At 37.3% G+C, this 19,499-nt stretch overlaps 1 long non-coding RNA gene across 2 annotated transcripts in view; it reads right to left on the bottom strand.

The window, feature by feature from the left end:
- LOC147915389 (uncharacterized) overlaps positions 1 to 16,681 on the bottom strand; it is a 167,487-nt gene extending 150,806 nt beyond the window's left edge. For both annotated transcript variants that reach the window (XR_015553995.1, XR_015553994.1), the window contains exon 1: positions 16,615 to 16,681. This is a non-coding gene — a long non-coding RNA (uncharacterized LOC147915389). The remainder of the gene's footprint in view (positions 1 to 16,614) is intronic.
- Positions 16,682 to 19,499: the final 2,818 nt, after the last annotated feature.

The raw sequence follows: 19,499 nt of genomic DNA, 5'->3' as shown, positions 1-19,499 counted from the left end.
CACAGGCACTCACATGCACAAAAAGAATATTCATCCTCATTAACGTTGCCCTTCAAAGTAAAAAAGTGAATCATTTCAATTTACCGAGTGCCTTGTATGTCCCAGGCCCAATACTAGATGATTTCTAAGTAAATTACCTCTAAACCTAAAGAAAACCTTAACCCATAGGTACCTATTTGTGTGGTATAAAGCATTATTTTTTTTGTTTTGGAATTGAGGTGGATATGTTGGCAAAGGAGGCCAAGAAGCAATGCCCAGAGACATAGACAAATATCCAGGAGAAAGTGGCATAGTGAGAGTTAAAACAGAGAGAGCCTTCCAGAAGTCAAGAATGCCAACTGGGTCAAATGCTGCTGAGAGAATTTGCTAACATGATCCTGGCATAGAGCCATTGGATTTACTGTCATAAAAGTCATAGGTGGCCAATTTGGAGGAATGATGAGGACAAGAGTCAGACTGGAGTGGCTTGAGGAATGGGGACCAGGAGACAGCGCTCGTTTCAATATTGAGAACCTCTTATCCTTGAGTCTTGTTCTACAATGACATTGACTACTTAGGAGATAATGTGTTTCCTGACAAAAGAAATGTTCAAGGCAATTTTCAATTTTCAAGGATGTTACAGCATGGATTTAATCACTTGTTGGGAGTTGAGGAAGAAGTTGGTGCTATATTCAATATCTGAACTCTTTGGGAAACAGCTAGTTTTTGTAAACTAGAGAAGACATAGAATTATGTTTATGTTTTTATACATTTCCATATAGATTTCTTGTTCTTTAAGTACTAAAGTAGCCGTTACAGATCAATATCGATATATATAGATTTTGAGAACCTCCCCTGAGATTAAGCAAACTTAACTATCAGGTAATTAGAAGGCAAAAGGAATAAGAAATACCCGAGAAACCATAACAGAAACATCATCCCCTCAAAATTATTGGGAAAAATTAGATTTCGATTGACAAGTGATATCCTTCCAAACACAATCTGAAACAATAATGCCTTCAATCTAAAGTAAGGAAAACAAACAAACAAAAAAAAAAAACAGAGAAGGCAGGAAAGAACTTTGGCCTGAAGAAATTGACATATCAGTAAATAAATAAGATATTTGGAGTTATAAAACTAAATATATGTAGCCAAAAGATGGATTGTAACAGCTCAAAGTTGGATAGCAAAGGTGTTAAGGTTATTCTGAACAATAGCACATCTTACAATAGGAGAGATACTATTTGAAACCGAAATATTTGGAATCCCTTGTCCAAGGCTCCCTGTATCAAATATGGCACCTGTTGCTAATAGGTATATGATTACAGGATTAACTCAACAAATATTTACAAATATCTACTATGTCCATGACACTGGTCTGGGTATTAGAGAAATAGTGAACAGACAGACAAAAGTCCCTGTCTTGATGGGGCCAACCTTCTATGCAAGAGACCAATAATGCCAGGATTATTAAGTAAAATGTATAGTATGCTAGACAGCGATAAGCACCAAGGAGAAAAAGTAAAAATAAACGGCGATATGAAGTGTCGGGGGACGGGACTAACCATTCTCTCTCGTAAATAATTTCAATGCCAAGAAATGCCATGTGTAAGGGTAGGATGGACAGCTTTAGCCTAACAGAGTTTCTATTAGTCCTTCTACAAACTTCGTCAATTAGAAATACAATGAATTTCTTAAAGATGTGCACATTGTGTAAGCCCAGGCTTAAGTCTCCTCTTCCATTCCATACTTCCAACTACATCGCTGCACCCATCTTCCCATGTTGAAAATTTAAAGCTGTTGATGAAGCAGATGTATGAGAAGCCAAACATCAGGAAAATTTGGCTTGGTGAGCATATATTTGGAACAAAGAGATCTGGGTGAATTAAGTTTTTAATATGTAGCCTGAGTATATCAAGCTAAGATGGCCAGATATACTCATTTCACACTAGAAATAATCTTGTCAATGACACCAGAATAAGATTAATCTTGATTTAGGTTTATATATCTGAGACAGTCCTCAGATGAATACTATCATCAATTCATTTTGAGAGTTTTTTCCATGCTTACATCAGGTTGCCCATCCCTGTTTTGATTAACAGTTGCCGTATTTATTCAAGGTAATAACTTTACTACAGTTATTATGATGTCTCATTGGCCCAGGACACTTGGCTCAAACTGATTGTACTTTGCTTTTACATTTTAATTGAGGTAAATTGTTTTCCACTTGCTAAGTTCTTGGGCAACAGAACGATCTTCATGTGTAGACATCATAGTTTAAGCTAATCTTTGGCTTTTCCAAGGTCTTTAGGAAGTTCTTCCCGTAATGCCCAAAGATTAATGATGCAAGTTTCTCTCCCATACATTTTGGAAGCCTATTCTTCTACCGAGTCCTCTTGAGAAGTGATTACTGTGAACTCTCAAAATCCATGATGGTGGTCAGTTACCACTTTAGTTTCCTAATCTGTGAAAGCATTTTAATTGGAACCCTTGTAGATGAACTCTTCCATATTTCTGCCACTTGCTCTGCCAGAAATTTCTTTGCCCCAAGCATGGACATAACTAGTCCCATAACTCCTCAAAACACAGCTTCCACTAAGCTATCTATAAGATCACTTTTAAGGCGGCTGGGGAATAACAAAGGTAAAATATAGAGAGTGACTACAACTACTGGACCTGTCCTGTGGGTCTTGCTAGGGGAAAAGGCCATCCTTCTAGCTCCCACTTCAATCCTACCTCCCTCCTTTCCTGCCTAAAATGATTGATATGAGACTAGCCAGTCTCCTCGGAGGGAATTACCCCGAAACAAAGAGTTTGTTAAGTGGCCTTCAAATAGAGAGACATGTATATTTCCAAATGTCTGCCCTGTTCTATCTTAAATTACACCACACACATGATGCCAACACTTCAATACATTTTTTGCTCTGCTGAGCCCTGTGTACTTTGTTTTTGCAATTTTCCTCCAAGATGAGGTTATGAAAGAAGTTCAAGTCATTCTGGATTTTTATGTACTACACTTTCATTTCAATTCTACTAAGTAATTCTTCAAAACAGAGGGTATTTAAATATAAATTTCTTCTTTGGCTTCTCTTGTTGTCACTTTCTTACAGTTGGCAGGCTGCCAGGTTGCTCTGACCCTTTCGCATTGTCAATCTAAAAGTGTTGCTTGGGGTCAGTCCTATACCAGCAAGAAGTCTGTCCCCTGTCTGTGACCGTGTCCATTTCTCACTGTCCAAAGATTTCAATTCATGGCTCTGGGAATGTAGTTTCATATTTTAGGGGAATCAAAAATTATTAGGAAAACCATAGACAGCTGAAATGCCCATATGTTTCAAGCACCGCTATCAAAAATGCATGTGTTGTATGCCTGCAAGATAGAATATAATTTAATCTGTCTTTAAAAGGCAAGGCAAGGAAAACATTTTAATATCATTATATTTTACTGGTGGAAAAAGTCACGATTCCCTGAAATGTTACATAATGTTTTGTGTAAAATGGGGATATTTACCAGAAAGGTACTATAGTAATTTGGAGTCCATATACTCATAGATTCTTCTAATTCTAATTCTCCTTTCCTGGTAGTCAGCAAAATCCTAATGCTCTGCTTGACTACTCAAAGAGGTGATTTCTTTTCAGTAAATTAAATCAATTTCCATTTGTTCTTGGTCTAGGAAATTTTATTTTCTCTTGTCTTTATTCAATTTTCAATTCATTCTTCCCAGAGCATAAATCAATGTCTTCCTTTGATTTCATGGAAGGTATTCCTATTTCTTTTGCATCATAGTAGAGCCAGCAAAAAAATCATTACATGAAACATCCTTCCAAGCTTTGAAGCTGTAGTGATACAAAGTAGTCAATATCAGGATCATTTCTAACTCTGTGGAAAATACCAAAAGCTTAATATTCAAGTAGATGAATACTTTAGGAGCAATAATTAGAGCTCCTTGGTTAGGTTTACCATTTTAGCACAACATCGTGAAGCAGAGATAGCGTCAACTATGAAGAAAAATATTCATGTCTTAACTCTCAGAACTTAGGTCATAGTAATGATTTTATTAAGATTCTATTCTTCTTATCCTGCACAAGTCCTGCACAAGTCTACCTGCCTTGGTTTAGATTTGGTATCAGTACGGTATTAATTTGCTAGGGTTGCCATAACAAAGGTACCAGACTGAGTGGCTTAAACAACAGAAATTTGTTTTCTCACAATTCTGGAAGCTAGAAATCCAAGATCAAAGTGTAGCCAGGGTTGGTTTCTTCTGCGGCCTCTGTCCTTTTCTTGTAGATGCCCATTTTCTCCTCCTATGTCTTCATATGATCTTCCATCTGTATTTGTGCCCTAATCTCCTCTTTTTATAAGGACACTAGTCATATTGGATTAGGGCCCACTCCTGCGACCTCATTTTAACTTAATTACTGCTATAAATATTCTATCTCCAAATACAGTCACATTCTGAGGTACTGGGGGTTAGGACTTCGATATATGAATTTGAGCAGAGGGAAAAATTCAGTCCATAACAGGCCCAGTGCTCCCTGGAGAGCACTCTATGTGGTCTGGCAGAGATCATAGAGACATTTTGCCAGAAAACCAAACACTGAGATGAAATTCACATTCACCTTTTGCACCTGCCCTGATAAAAGGTAAATACGTGGAAAATAGGAATGCATACTTGTAACCACTGGTATCAAAACACTGGTGAATAAACGAAAATTTGAGTTTTAAACTTTTCCCCTTGCATTATATCAGGTAGTTTAATCCTCCCTCTATTTCCCTACCATCCCACTCCCCCACATTCACCTCTCAACACCTAGAACTGTTTGCATGGACATTATGAACATAGAGCCTTGAGGTTTGCTCCTCAAGGAGCATTATTGACAAAAGTGATTTCTTTTGACCAATTCATTCAATATCTCATCAATTCCAGGTATTCTCTTATCATTATTTAATTCATAATTTAATCCCCATGGTACATAAATACATTTTCATCCTTCTTAAAATTATTTACCTGAAACAAAAATAATGGATTAAAAAGTATAAAATTTGTTCAAAATTATTAGTTAGCATCAAACAACAGAGCTTAAGATTAAATTGATTTTTAAAATAATTCATTTATGCCAGTGGATATGCTCATGTAGTACTAGAAAAAAACTAGGGTAACTTCATGTCAGAACCTTATATCTGTGGGTATTATAAATTTACAGGTTAATCCAGGTGACAGGGAGGAGTTATAAGAGGGACAAAGAGCTAAAATGTTTGGACACGTACTTCAGTAGTTTAAATGCCACTTTTAAAGTCTCCTAAATAAATTTATAATTTCAGATTTTAACCGAGGCCCTCTTAGAGCAATAACACTAAAACACTTGATATTCAATGCAGTCAAATTAGGGGAAGTGTGACAATACGATGAATAATTGCTAAACTCCAGTCTATTCAGGCAGAAAGTATATTACATGCTCATATAATGTTAAATATCCACAAATTTAAGTCAATCCAGTGAGCACTTAATTAACACTCAATAATTTTATTAGTTGTCACTCCAGTTTGTGAAAGACTTGTCTATATTTAGCATTATACAAAAATATGAATGATTGAAATATGACAGCCATAAAAAAGAATGAAATCTTGCCATTTGCAATACCATGGATGGATCTAGAGGATTTTATGCTAAGTAAAATAAGTCAGACAGAAAAAGACAAATACTGTATGATTTCATTTGTATGTGGAATCTAAAAAATCAAAAGAAATGAACAAACAAAACAAAACAAAACAGAAACAGACTCATAGATACAGGAAACAAACATGTGGTTACCAGAAGGGGTGGAGGGGTTGGGGAGGCAGGAAAAATAGGCGAAGGAGATTAAGAGATAGAAACCTCCAGTAACAAAATAAATAAGTCATGGGGATGTAACATACAGCATAGGGAATATGGTCAATAATATTGTAATAACTTTGCATGGTGGCAGATGGTAACTAGACTTATTGTAGTGATAATTTCATAATGTATGTAAATGTCAAATCACTATGGTGTACACCTGAAACTAATAGTATATATTGTATGTCAATTATACTTTAATAAAAAAAAATAGATGATCGATATTTTCACTTTTCTCAACAATTCCAGGTGCCCTTTAAACTCATTCTTTATTGTTTTTCAGTTCACTTCCGTGATTGCTCTTGATTTTCTTTGTGCTTGATTCTCTTAACTTCAGCTACTTAAAATGGAGACAAACACCAGCTAAGTTCTAAGAAAATCTCCAAAGTATTTGATTCTATGGCTTTACCGAAACATGAAAGCCAAGGACAATTATGGCTTCATTTCAATTACGGAGAGTATTCTTTATACGGTTGTTGATATTAAAAAAATACAGCAATCAAAAACGTTCTTGGGAAACATGCTTCTAAGATGCCAGGATATTTTAAAAGAAAGATAATTTCAATAGAACTCTCATTCATGAGAGATGAAGGACAGTGTCAAACTTTAAAGAACAGAAAGTAAATAGAGTAGACCAAATGGTTCCAAGCTTTCACAGCTCAATTATTAGACTTGCTTGAATAAAATAAACATGTCAGATCAAGACATTTGTTTTATCCCAATTTATGTAGATGAACACCTGGTAAACTCATAACAGTTTTCCAGCACAGATACTCACAAATATTTCATTTAAAGGCTTTTAAAAAGTGTTATTTTTCAATATTATGTTAAAATCATATATATACACAGATAAGTGTCTTGTATATGTATAATATATGTATTATATATACAGAATATATATGTACCAATATATATTCTGTATATGTAAGATATATATATAAATGAATATATATCTGTATATATATATATATATGTATTCATACTCCTAAGTAATCTATAGTCTTGACACATGTAACAAGCCACAAATTGTAGATATTATGTACAATGTAAAGAATTATATAGCCTCTCCTTTTAAATTGCTTATTTTTTCAAAAAATAAATATTTGCGAAGAGTACATCTTTCTATAACCATAATAGCGTCCAGAATATTGTTGTACATGTATTAGATACTCAATATAAGCCTGTTTATTTAATTTAATTTGACTAGATGGACATATATACTTTGTAAAATGACAGAAGATATGTTATTGTTTTATTTTTTCTTAAAATATTCCTGGCTAAAAAAAAACCTTTGTTGAGGAACGAAGACAAAACAAAGCAAACAAAGAGGAAATGGCTTTTATCTCTTATTCTGTGTAAATGGATGGAGCTGATTTAAGTTATTTTGATAGTTTTTAGTAGAAATAAAGAAGACTTGCTGAGGTCTATACTTGTCTTTTAGCTTTCTCATAAAAATAGAGTTAAAATATGGAGTAGTGTGTAATTATTGAACATAATGTACAAGGTGTTTTTCAAGGTATTAAAAAACAAAACATAAATGTCTGAAAGAAAATCAACCGATTAAATCATATACAATACACAGCATTCTATTTAAAAATAAAAGCTGTGCCACATAATAAATGAGCTACGAATTTACTAGAAGATAGACATTATCAGGGTCTTCTTTTACAATTGTAATGTTAATAAATGACATTATTTTAATCTCTGTATCTCATTAAAGAAACATATCAGGAAAGAAATATGTCAAGAAACATATCGGGAAAGAAACATATCAAGAAACATATCAAACACAGTTAAAGAAGTAATTTGAAAATAAATAAAATTCTTGTATTTTTTGAACAATATCAAAAGGAACATATAGACCATGATAATATCTAAAGTTCCCTTTCCCATCTCTTCTGTTTTCCTCACAAACCACTATTGCCTTGTGATTTTCACTATCAATCATCCACTTATTGGCTAGAAATGCATGCCATCTTTTAGAATCTGCCCTGGAAAGTGAAATTCACACTCTTCCCTTCTGCCTTTCTCAAAAGCATCTCTCCATCCACACAGATGACTTTTTCTTTCTGTCTCTACTCCTCTCTTCTTCTTTACTCAAGACAAGATCAAGAAATAGGAATGAGGGTGTATGGCCAGCAGACAGGAAGGGTAATGAGGTCCAATAATTTAATACATAAATAGGAATCCACTGAAAATATCTGCCCTTGTTGGGGTCTTTCTTTTAACAAAACCAAACAACAACAACGACAGTCTGGATCTCTTTTGAGAACGTGGCTGAAGAAATTCCTTATTGGCAACACCACCTGTCTTCAGACTACCAAACTGATTAAGGAGAAGCAAATCCGTCTATAATTTTTTTACTATGACATATTTCTTCAGAGCCCAGGCAACATTTTGATGTATTGACCTGATTGATTTATTTTGTCAGGGAACTTCTCAAAGCAAAGCATCAGAGTCTGACCACATTTCAAAGAGTGAGGTTTTTTTTAATCCGAGGAACAGCCCCAAATATCTTTTTACTTCAACTGTATTAGCCATCTTAGGTAAGAAAGAACTATGATTTTATCCTTATTTCACTGAAAATAAATGGATTATAACTTGGGCATAATGTCTTTGCCATAGGTGTTCTTGAATTTCTAACTCTTTGTTTATAATTAAATATTTACTATTAGTGATTATTTGAATGATTAGGATTATTATGTTACTGCATTATATTTTGAAATGTCAGGTTGTAGTTTAAAAACTCTCCCCCATTTTAGTAGATCATTTAAAAGATCTTTGGATATTTCAGCTGTCCAAATACGTAATAACAGGATTGTGCAACAACCAACCTTGAAACTACATTGCCGGCTGCATAAGAGCATAAGGAATCACTTATTGGTAACTCAATATCTAAATTCCAACTGATGGTTAAAATTAACTAACATGTCTTAACAGCTTCAAATTTTAATACTATTTCTTAAGAAGGAGAATCAAGAAGGCTGTACTATGAGAAATATTACTTTTTAAAATAAAAAAAATAGTATCCTATGGTTCCATTAACCCTTGAATCTGAATGAATGAATGATCCCTTTCAACCAGATATGCCCACATATGCTCAAGCTAAGATAACAGAGAAGATACATAAATAGAGAAAGAGATTGATGCAATTCAGAGTTTGGCTTCTACTGTAAGTGTTGATAATCAAATGATATTCATAATTGTTTAGCAATCTTATGTACTCAGAATAAATATTTACCACAGCTTGAAGAGACCAGAGCATTGCTCAGAATTTCACTCCTTCCCTTTTGCACTCCATTCCTTCCATTATTTTCCTATCTCACTCACTCTCCCAAGTCAAAGCAGAATTTTTAGTAGGTCTTAAGATTTTCCCAATTAATTTAATATTAGAATGAATGGAGAATAACGTTTATCTCAAAATGGATGTGGATAAAGAAAAAGCAGAAAAGTTAACTTGATCTGGCAATATAATATATATATTCTTCCTACTTAGTTAAAGACAAATGTTGGGTTGGAAATTAAGAAGCAACATATTATGAGTGAATGTGATGTGTAGATAAATTGTTCTGATTTAACTTTTTACCCCCTTTCCCCTCTTTTTTCAATAAACAAATTTTTCAGATCAGCATACAGGGAAACAAATAAAACAAAGCAGATCTGATTACGTTTTGGATTCTATGTGAATTTCTGGAGTGGTAAAGATGGTTCACACCAGAATGAGTAGTTGGGAAGTTTATTGAAAAAATATATATTCCAAATACAATATATGAGTAATGCTGGTAGTATGTGACATTCGGGGCTACATATGATGAAAATGGGACCTCCTGGTCATGCTCTATTCTTGGCAAGAGAACAAGGAATTGATTATTAAGCACTGTTTTCCATTTCAAGAGGAATTTCAGATTAATTTAGAACAGGTTCAGTTGGAATCCCACCATTTTTAATAGCAGTGAAGTGCTGAGTCTGTAGCAAGAAATGATCTATGATACTCTCTAAATATTGGTGATTCCATATTAAGGAGAACCATAATTAAAGTCTAAAATCAGAAATAAAAGTTTTCTCTTGAATATTGGTCTTACTATGCTAGTAGCCATGATAATATTATTTCTGTCTATATGGTCTTCATTATTTAAAAAGTCAGTTGATGCTAGAGTGCTGGAATTTGGAAAGCACCTAAGAGTAGGGAAAGAGAAACCATTCAATGCTGCCACTTCATAAATCATTAATCTCTATATCACGATTGTATCATGAAAGTCTACTTGAAACTGTATTATAAAGTAGAAATGATCTGTCTTTGGCTTCCTCTTATCTGCTCTTCTTTACTTCTAGTGTACATTTTGTTTTCATCTACTAGTACCACAGACAACCAGTGAGTCTGGTATTACTTCCTCATAATAAATAGCTAGCAGCAATAGAATCCCTCAAGGTCAAACCTTCCCTGCAATGTCACATTCCCAGAGAGAAGATGATCTCATCTAGGTCTTAGAGGGACAGCAATCTGAACAAGTGAAAGATTTACATATAGTATAAGGGACATTTCATGAAATAATGTTATGTTGGCAACCATAAGCTCTAGATAGGCTACGAGCAGGACAAATAAATAACACTAAATTATTCTCCCTAAAGGGCTAAGCTATATTAGGTCAAATTCAGATCAGACTCAGTTCCTTCTTTTCAAACAGCTTAGACTTTCATCTCTGTTTCAACTTTACTTACCCCAAATGCAAATCAAGTCAAATCAAAACATTTGCTTTTAGGAAGTGAAAAACATATGTCAGTTCATGACCTCTATGTACACTGGTTGTAGATTCGGGCTACCCAAGAACCTCAGCGTGTATTTTAAATTCAGTGCACTTTTGGTCAATTACATCCCCCAAAGTTTGTCATAATCAACTAAAATGAAACAAAGTGATTTTTCCTCTAGGGAAACACCAATCAGTCTGGGAATATTGGTGATTTGGACCACTCTTTAAAGTCTAGAGAGTGCTCTGCTTTCGGCATTAGGCACTAATTCAGTTTGTTTGACTGTTAGAGTAGATCCTCCAGGCATAAAAGGATGTTTAGTCATCAAACAAACAGGATTACTGTATCTTGGACTTCGGCCACTGGAAACCATTAGTGGAGTGCCTAGTGGGAGGAGGGAGAGGAGGTACAGATGGGGGAAAGTCGGTTACTATCCTTCAGAGACCCATTTCAATGAAATAGACTTCAACTTACTAATAGACTTTGATAGCTAGCCCTTCTCTTTGTCCCCTGTCCATTCTATACAACTTGGGATTGTGTAGAATTGGAAGGGGCCCTAGAGGTGTTCTAAGCAACTTCCCACCCAGAGCAAAAACATTCTCTACAAAATATTTTTGACAAATGTTTATCACAGACTCAAATTGAAAAATAAAAAATCTTATATTGAGGGAAAATTTTCTTCTCAGTATCTTTTACCTCTTGGAAATAGTTTGCCCTCTGGAGCAATGAAGACCAATAAATCAAATCTCAGCTTCTTTTTGAGAGACCTGGCAGATGATGGAGGACAATTACATCTTCTAAATTCGCCTCCTTTAAGATTAACATGCACAGCTTTGTTATTTCCAATTCTTTCGCATGAGCCAAATAGCTTAACCTCACGTATCTGTGGGGCAGACTCTATTTGGAAATTCAGTGTCTTGGAGAAATGCTCTAAAGCCTTGTGACTTATGAGGTCATGGAGAGGATTGTGGAAGTGTTTGAACCATGCTTACTGGTTTCAAAGTCAATTGCTTTTACACTATTACACGTTCTCTTTAACACGTATGACCATCTTATTAAGGATGACTCCTCCAAACTATATCAGCCAAAAGAGAAATTAAGGCGTATCTGTGAGTAGCAGTGTCTATAAAAAAAGAAACTACCAAAATAGATAATCTCTGAATGATTCTAGCATTGAAATCCCTGATGCAGTTCCATTGTCCATAACTTCACAAACCTGTCTCTGGTCCCTCAGTACGTTTTCACTTTTATTTTAATATATCCTTGATAACAGTTGCACACTGAATCCCTCTTCACTTGCAGTGATAATTCTGTGGTTTCCCAGACTTTGAATTAAAATCCATGCAGAGAGGTACCAAGCTACGGAGGTGCAGCTTGTTTGTTTCGAGACGTGCATTTGTAGGAAGGGCAACGGCAAGGCTGTGTTGTTATAGCATCGAATTAAATAATTAAAACTATTTCCCCCATACATACGCCCCATTTTTGTATGGTTAATAATCATAACAATGCACTTAAATACAGGCAAGGGTATTACGAGATGACGCCTGAAATTTGAAGTGGCCTCATTAGCCACCAAGACGAGGCATAATTGCCCCATTTCTGCGCGTTAGCAAATAGCAGAAACGTTACTGAATGTCATTATTTAAGTATTCTAATTTCTCATTGGGTAAAGAAATTAAATTCCAGCTCCGTGAAAGAGCCATCTCTCTTGGGTAGATGTGTCTGAGCAGGGGTGGGGTTGCTACGTGGAGGAGACCTGTGTGATCATTAGAAAGGATGAGGCTTGCATATAGAAGACATCCATTGGGCCGGCCCCATGGCTTAGCGGTTAAGTGCACGCACTCCGCTGCTGGCGGTCCCGGTTCGGATCCCGGGCGCGCACCGACGCACCGCTTCTCCGGACATGCTGAGGCCGTGTCCCACATACAGCAACTAGAAGGATGTGCAGCACACAACTATCTACTGGGGCTTTGGGGGAAAAAATAAATAAATCAAAAAAAAAAAAAAAAAGAAGACATGCATTTTTGCTTTTTCCTGACACACAGAGAAGAGAAGTTTCTAAGTTCATGTCTTCTAAGCAAAGCAAAGCTCTCTATCCTCAGTTCATTGAAGACATAGCTATAACAAAGACTTGCTGACAGTTTGTAAAGCTGTTGTTTTAATTTTGATAGCAGAGAACTGTCTTCCTTCACTGGAAGGCAGAAAATATGAGGCATTTAACATCACCACAAGTCACGAAGACAAATTGATGCTTTGGCCCGTGGTGCATTTTTACTGTTTTTGCTAATGTAAGTAGCCACTCCAGATGTGTGACTTAAGCTAGGATGGTAGAGTGTGGATCTGTTGTAAGAGGCTCAAGACTGCAAGAGAGCTGGGTGTGTCCCTTGCAATCCAGTCTCTCCTGGAGTAGGAACCAACTGGTCTATTAAGGACTGGTAACAGGTCACGTGGAATAAGGATTAAATTCCCCCATCCCCCTGGCACTTCATAAGCATTTCATTTTATTAAAGGTCATCAAAATGGCATGGTTCGAGTTTCAGTGCTGTTGTGGTGGGTGTTTTTCTTTGTTTTTTGGTAAATCACTTTCATTAAATTTCACTTTGGCTACTGTCCTCATGATGAAGGCCAGATTCCTTAACATAGTTTACAAGGCCTTTCATAATCTACCTGTTTACATCTGTACTCTCATCTCCTTTTCTCCATGCCCAGTGTGCACTGGGCAGACTTTCAGTTCTCAGAATGGCCATGAGTTTCTCCCTTCAGGGCCTCTGATCACAGGACTTAACTGCCTATATTTCCATATTTCCTCTAGGCTGTGAGCACCATGAGGGTAGGAACAGTGTATCTCATTCACCATTTCTCCCCTAACAATGAGCATTAATTATATAGGCAACCAATGGCTGTTGAATAAATGGATTACAGGACATTATATTATAACCATAATCATGAAACATTAAAAGAAAAAGTTATAGGAAACTTATATCACATTTATTACCAAGAAGTTTTAAAGGACTTAATCCAATCCGCCTGCATGTACATCCATGGGAGAAATTTCTTCCAGTTGTCAGTTCCAGAAAATAATTTAGAACCGAGAAAACTGAGGTTTTTTCTTCCTTTTTTTCCTTTCTTCCTTTTTTTTTTTTTCCTTTCTTTCGTTCTTCTCTCATTTTGAATTAATTAACATTTACTTATATGCACTAACAGAATATGTTTCCTTTTATTTGCTGGCTGCTGAAAAGTGGAGATGCAAATTTGAGGCTGTGCTTGGTCCACTAATGTATTTCCTGGGTACATCATATTTTACTTTTATCCTCTTCTTGGTTCAGAATGTTTCTGTCGTAAGACCTCTCATTTCCATTTTTATTTGATTTTTTTTTTTTTGTAGAATGAGACAAAGTATAAATTATTAAATGAATTTATTTTCATTTTCAAAGTCCTTAGAACTTTGTGCTATTGGAAATTAGGCCTTATATATTTTTTTCCCACTTATGCTGCAAAAATTCAAAAAATATGCCACAAGAATTCCTTTTTACATGTAGGTAAACAAAGGCAGAGACAGAAAACAAACTTTCCTGCTTTGTATAAAAAGCCACTATGCTCACCTGAATTAACCAAGCAGCTTCTAGACTCAAGGCTGGGTCCTATTTACTTTTAAAAATATAGCTCACGCCTTCAAGGGAGAAACTATGAGAATGAAAATTCAGATTGAGCTACTTGGTGTTACATAACTATTCTTAGAAAAGTTCTAAGTCACGGATTTCAGCTAAAAGCTGCTGTTTTCCTAAATAGGTGTCAAAAGGCCCTATAATCATTTCTCTAATCCTACTACTGTATGACTGATTTTGGCTAATTGGTTTGAGCCTAGGTTTTATTGAAATGTAAGCTCAGAAATATTCTATTGCTAACCATGTTTATTCAGTCTCAGAACTCAGAGGAGAGAGACCTTAAAACATGCACTGCTATAGGGCCATCTCTTGCTACAGTTTCCAGCCTGTGATTTTGTACAGATATTATGAGGATCTGAATGCAAGCAAAGGAAAGCAAAAACTGTGTAGCAAATTATCTTCAGGCAACTTTGTACAATGTTATTAGTTTAAAGTCGCCATAAAAAAGGTATGAATTTTAATTGTGCTTCTTTCATTCTCTTACTTTGAACAGCAGCACCTGAGTGGAAGATGCAGGAATCATTTCATGGCTAATGAAATGACCTCACTCTGTTCTTAGTTCATAAAAATGTACACTTAGTTTTTACTGAAAAAAATACAGAATAAAACAGTTAAGCAAGCCAAAGGTCCTAACACAATGGAAGTTAAATCTTGAGTAATTATATCTAGTCCTTCTAAGATTATGAACCAACAATACTGACATTTTCTATGAGAACTGACTAAAAAAGCAATGCCATGGTTGGTTGTTTGTTCTTTGTTTTTAGTCTCTACAGATAATTGAATTTCGATGTGTAAAAACTTTGATTTACCACCTAGTACAGTGTTTTGATTGTGAAAGGCGCTCAGTGTAGCGTTCTTGGTCAAAACCATCTGTGGGCGAGACTGCCAGTGAATGCCTGTTTCTGGTCCCTTTCTCCTTACTGGGCGCAATTAGTCAGCCTGCGCTTTGAACTGGATGAAGAGACTGGATGGTATATCTGTTGGCCCCCTTAGAGAGAGGTCAGTCTATTACGTACATAGGAAGATAATGCATTTAATGCACGGTGACCAGGAAGGATGACTTGATACAGACTGGCTAGCGTAGGGTCTGGCAGGCCCATATGACTAGTTTTAGCCAAATACAGGGGACCAAGAGTGACGTATATAATTTTGGTCCAAGGTGATTGAGAGTTGGCATGCCACCTACATGGTTGCTTACACCGCCATATCCGTGCTAGAGGGAGCATATTAGGTTGAAGCCTGGAACAGTGAAAAGTCCCTGCCAAATACATCAGACTTGTGTGAACCAGATCTGTTTGGTATGGTAAGCTACTGAGATTTAATTGTTTTCTAGATTAATATAGCACCACTAAATCACAATACGGTCCAGGCTTCTCAGTCCTGTAAACGTGAACTCAATTCTGAAAACTTGAATGTGTTCTCGTTTATTTCCATACCTTCTCTTTGGAATGAATGAAATCATTAATATTCTACCTATCTTTCCTGGGTGCGTAAATATTAATCAATTTAAAGGAATTTTATTATCATTTTTTAAAAAAATAGATTAGATGATCTCTAAGGTAACTTTAAATGTTAGGATTTTATAATGTTTTGAATGTAATTTAACTGATTTTCACCAAGATTAGTTGTTGGGATTTAAAGAATATCTGAAAGATAACCAAATGGAAATCTTATAAATTGACATTTAGTTCAGAGATTTCTTTGGGAGGACTATTGCTTGGGAGTCAAGATGGCGGCGTAGGCAGACTCTGAACTCACCTCCTCCCGTGGACACAGCCAATTTACAACTACTCGTGGAAAAATTACCCCTGAGACAGAACTGAAAACTGGATAAGAGGAACTCCTGCAACAACAGACAATCCTAACTGGGGTAGAAGAGGATGTAGTCCATGCAGAAATAGAAGTACAATGATGTACACCTGAAATTTTTACAATGTTATAAACCAATGTTACTGCAAAAAACAAAAAATTAAAAAAAAAAAAAAAAAAAAAAAAAAAAGAAGAGGCAGAGACTCCCTTCTGGAGAGGAAAAACGCCACCTTCACAAGCCGCCAGCTTCACGGCCGCCGGGAGCAGCTCACAGGTACGCAGCCTCCCTGGAGGCGCGGGGCCCTGAGCCGGGGAGCGCCCCCGCTGTGGGCATTTTGTGGCCCCAGCACAATTGAGACCAGCAGCATAATATCTGACTTTGCCTGCTGCTAAAGCATTGGGTAGCACCCCCAGAAAACCCGGTTCACAAAGAAACTAAAACTGGCTCTTAAAGGGCCCGCGCACAAACTCACCCGTTCCAGAAAGCATCCTAAAATCACCAGAAAGAAAGGTGCACGGTGCTTCGGTGACAAGAGACTCACCTAATAGGCCCTGAGTGCATCTCGGTGAGGGGTGAGACCTCTCCAGGGACTGGGACATTGGCGGCGGCCATTGTTGTGGCCTGGTGTGAGCGTGCTGACACAGACGCCATTGGAGTTCTCCCTGAGACCTGCTAGCCCAGGGTCTGCCCCACCCGCTAGAGCACCGATTTAATCCAGCTCAGCCAGGGCAGGCAGCCCACCCTAGAGACTAGCCCCACCCAACAACAAGCCCTCAGGCAACGTGTGGGCCTGCATAGATTGGTAACTGGATTCTCTGCAGCCTGGCAACTGAGCTGACTTGAGCGGGGCAGGGTGTGCACAAGGAGCGGGTGGAGAGTGTGGGGCGGTGGCAGAGTGTGTGGGGCTCCCGCCGTGGAGAGACTGGGTCCACTTGGGAGGTCGGGCGCTCACACGGGCAGGACTGTGTTGACTGTGTGTGTGGACCTGTGGGCGGCAGGGCTTCTCAGCCACAGAAGACTTGTACTTCTCAAAGACCCACATAGGAGGTTTGCTCCACCTTCCAAAACCTGAAACAATTGGGTGCTCCTGTGCCTGAGGCCAGCCCCACCCAGCTGCAATCCTCAGAGAGCTGACAAGAGACCTAATAGGCTAGAGGCTTACAGCAATTGTAAGGCCCTGAGCCTAACAACCTGCCACGGTGGGGGCCTACTCACTTAAAAGAAATACTGCAACACAAATGTGGTATTAGAACTTGCAGCCAACTGTGCTGGGGCTCCCCACAGCTGATAAAGAGACTGAAGGGCCCACAACAACTACAAGCAGCTGAGCATTACAACAGCTGGCCAGGAGCATAACTCAGCCTCCTGGGCGCCTACAGGGAGAGCAAACAGGCCACAGCAGAAGGATACACGTAGCCCACTTAGGGGTCACCCTGGAACATTGAGAACTGAGGGAAGCACACTGGAAGCCTCCTAAGCCATCACTTACATAAGGTCACCTATCCAAGAGCAGGAGACGTAGCTGACCTACCTAATACGTGAGACACAAGCACAGGGAAAGAGGCAAAATGAAGAGGCAAAAGAATACATTCCAAGTAAGGGAACAGGACAAAACCCCAGAAAAGGAACTTAGTGAAACAGAAATGAGCAACCTACCCGACAGAGAGTTCAAACTAAGAGTGTTAAGGATGCTCACTGATCTGGGGAGAAGAATAGATGGACTCAGTGAGAATGTCAACAAAGAAATGGAAGATAATAAAAAGAACCAATCAGAAATGAAGAATACAATACTGGAAATGAAAAACTCATTAGAGGGACTCAAAAGCAGAGTAGAGGATACAGAAGAACGGATCTGTGAGCTGGAAGAAAGACTAGAAGAAATTACCCAAGGTGAACAGGTAAAAGAGAAAAGAATTAAAAAGAGTGAGGACAGTCTAAGGGACCTCTGGGACAACATCAAGCGCACTAACATCCGTGTTATAGGTGTCCTGGAAGGAGAAGAGCGAGACAAGGGGGCAGAGAATCTATTTCAAGAAATAATAGATGAAAACTTCCCTAACCTAAGGAAGGAAACAGACATCCAGGTACAGGAGGCACAGAGAGCCCCAAACAAGATAAACCCAAAGAGGCCCACAGCAAGACACATCATAATCAGAATGTCCAGAATTAAAGATAAAGAGAGAATCCTAAAAGCCGCAAGAGAATGTCAAGTTACATACAAAGGAAACCCCATAAGGCTATCAGCTGACTTCTCAGCAGAAACCTTACAGGCTAGAAGAGAATGGCATGATATATTTAAAGTGCTAAAAGGAAAAAACTTACAGCCAAGAATACTCTACCCAGCAAGGTTATCGTTCAAAATGGAAGGAGAGATCAAAATTTTCCCAGATAAGCAAAAATTAAAGGAGTTTGTCACCAAGAAACCAGTGTTACAAGAAATGTTAAAGGGACTGATTTAAGGGGAAAAGAGAAGACCACAAATAGGAAAAGTTATCTATTTCCACGATTAGAACGTAATGGATACAAATGAACAAAAAAGAGGTTGGATATGATATCAAAAACATAAAAGGAGGGAGGAGGGTAGTTAAAGAGTACAGCTTTCAGACAGAGGTCAAACTAAAGTGACCATCAATCCTGTATAGAAGAAGAAAGGAACAGAGAAGGACTACTAAAACACTGAGGAAAAAAAAAAAAGTTAAAAAATGGCAGTAAGTACATACTTATCAATAGCTACTTTAAACGTCAATGGACTAAATGCTCCAATTAAAAGGCATAGGGTGGCTGACTGGATAAAAAAACAAGACCCATATATATGCTGCATACAAGAGACACACTTCAGACCTAAAGACACTCACAAACTGAAAGTGAAGGGATGGAAAAAGATACTCCACGCAAATGGCAATGAAAAGAAAGCTGGGGTAGCAGTACTCATATCAGACAAAATAGACTTTAAAACAAAAACTGTAAAGGGCATTACATAATGATCAAGGGAACAATCCAACAAGAGGATATAACACTTGTAAATATCTACGCACCCAATGTAGGTGCACCTAAATATATAAAGCAATTATTAACAGACATAAAAACAGAAATAGACAGTAACACAATAATAGTAGGGGACTTTAACACTCCACTTACACCAACGGATAGATCATCCAAACAGAAGATCAATAAGGAAACATTGGCCTTAAACGACACACTAGAACAGATGGACCTAGTAGATATATACAGAGCATTCCATCCAAAAACCGAAGAATACACGTTCTTTTCAAATGCACATGGAACGTTCTCCAGGATTGATCACATATTAGGCCACAAAACAAGTCTCCATAAATTTAAGAAGATTGAAATAATACCAAGCATCTTTTCTGACCACAAAGGCATGAAACTAGAAATCAACTATAGGAAGAAAATCAGAAAAGCCAC

This window comes from Ceratotherium simum, chromosome 13 (genome assembly GCF_057802395.1).
Source record: "Ceratotherium simum simum isolate JZ-2026a chromosome 13, ASM5780239v1, whole genome shotgun sequence".
Taxonomy (NCBI): domain Eukaryota; kingdom Metazoa; phylum Chordata; class Mammalia; order Perissodactyla; family Rhinocerotidae; genus Ceratotherium; species Ceratotherium simum.
Note: the sequence above shows the minus strand (reverse complement) of the source record. Positions and strands in the feature narration are given on the sequence as shown.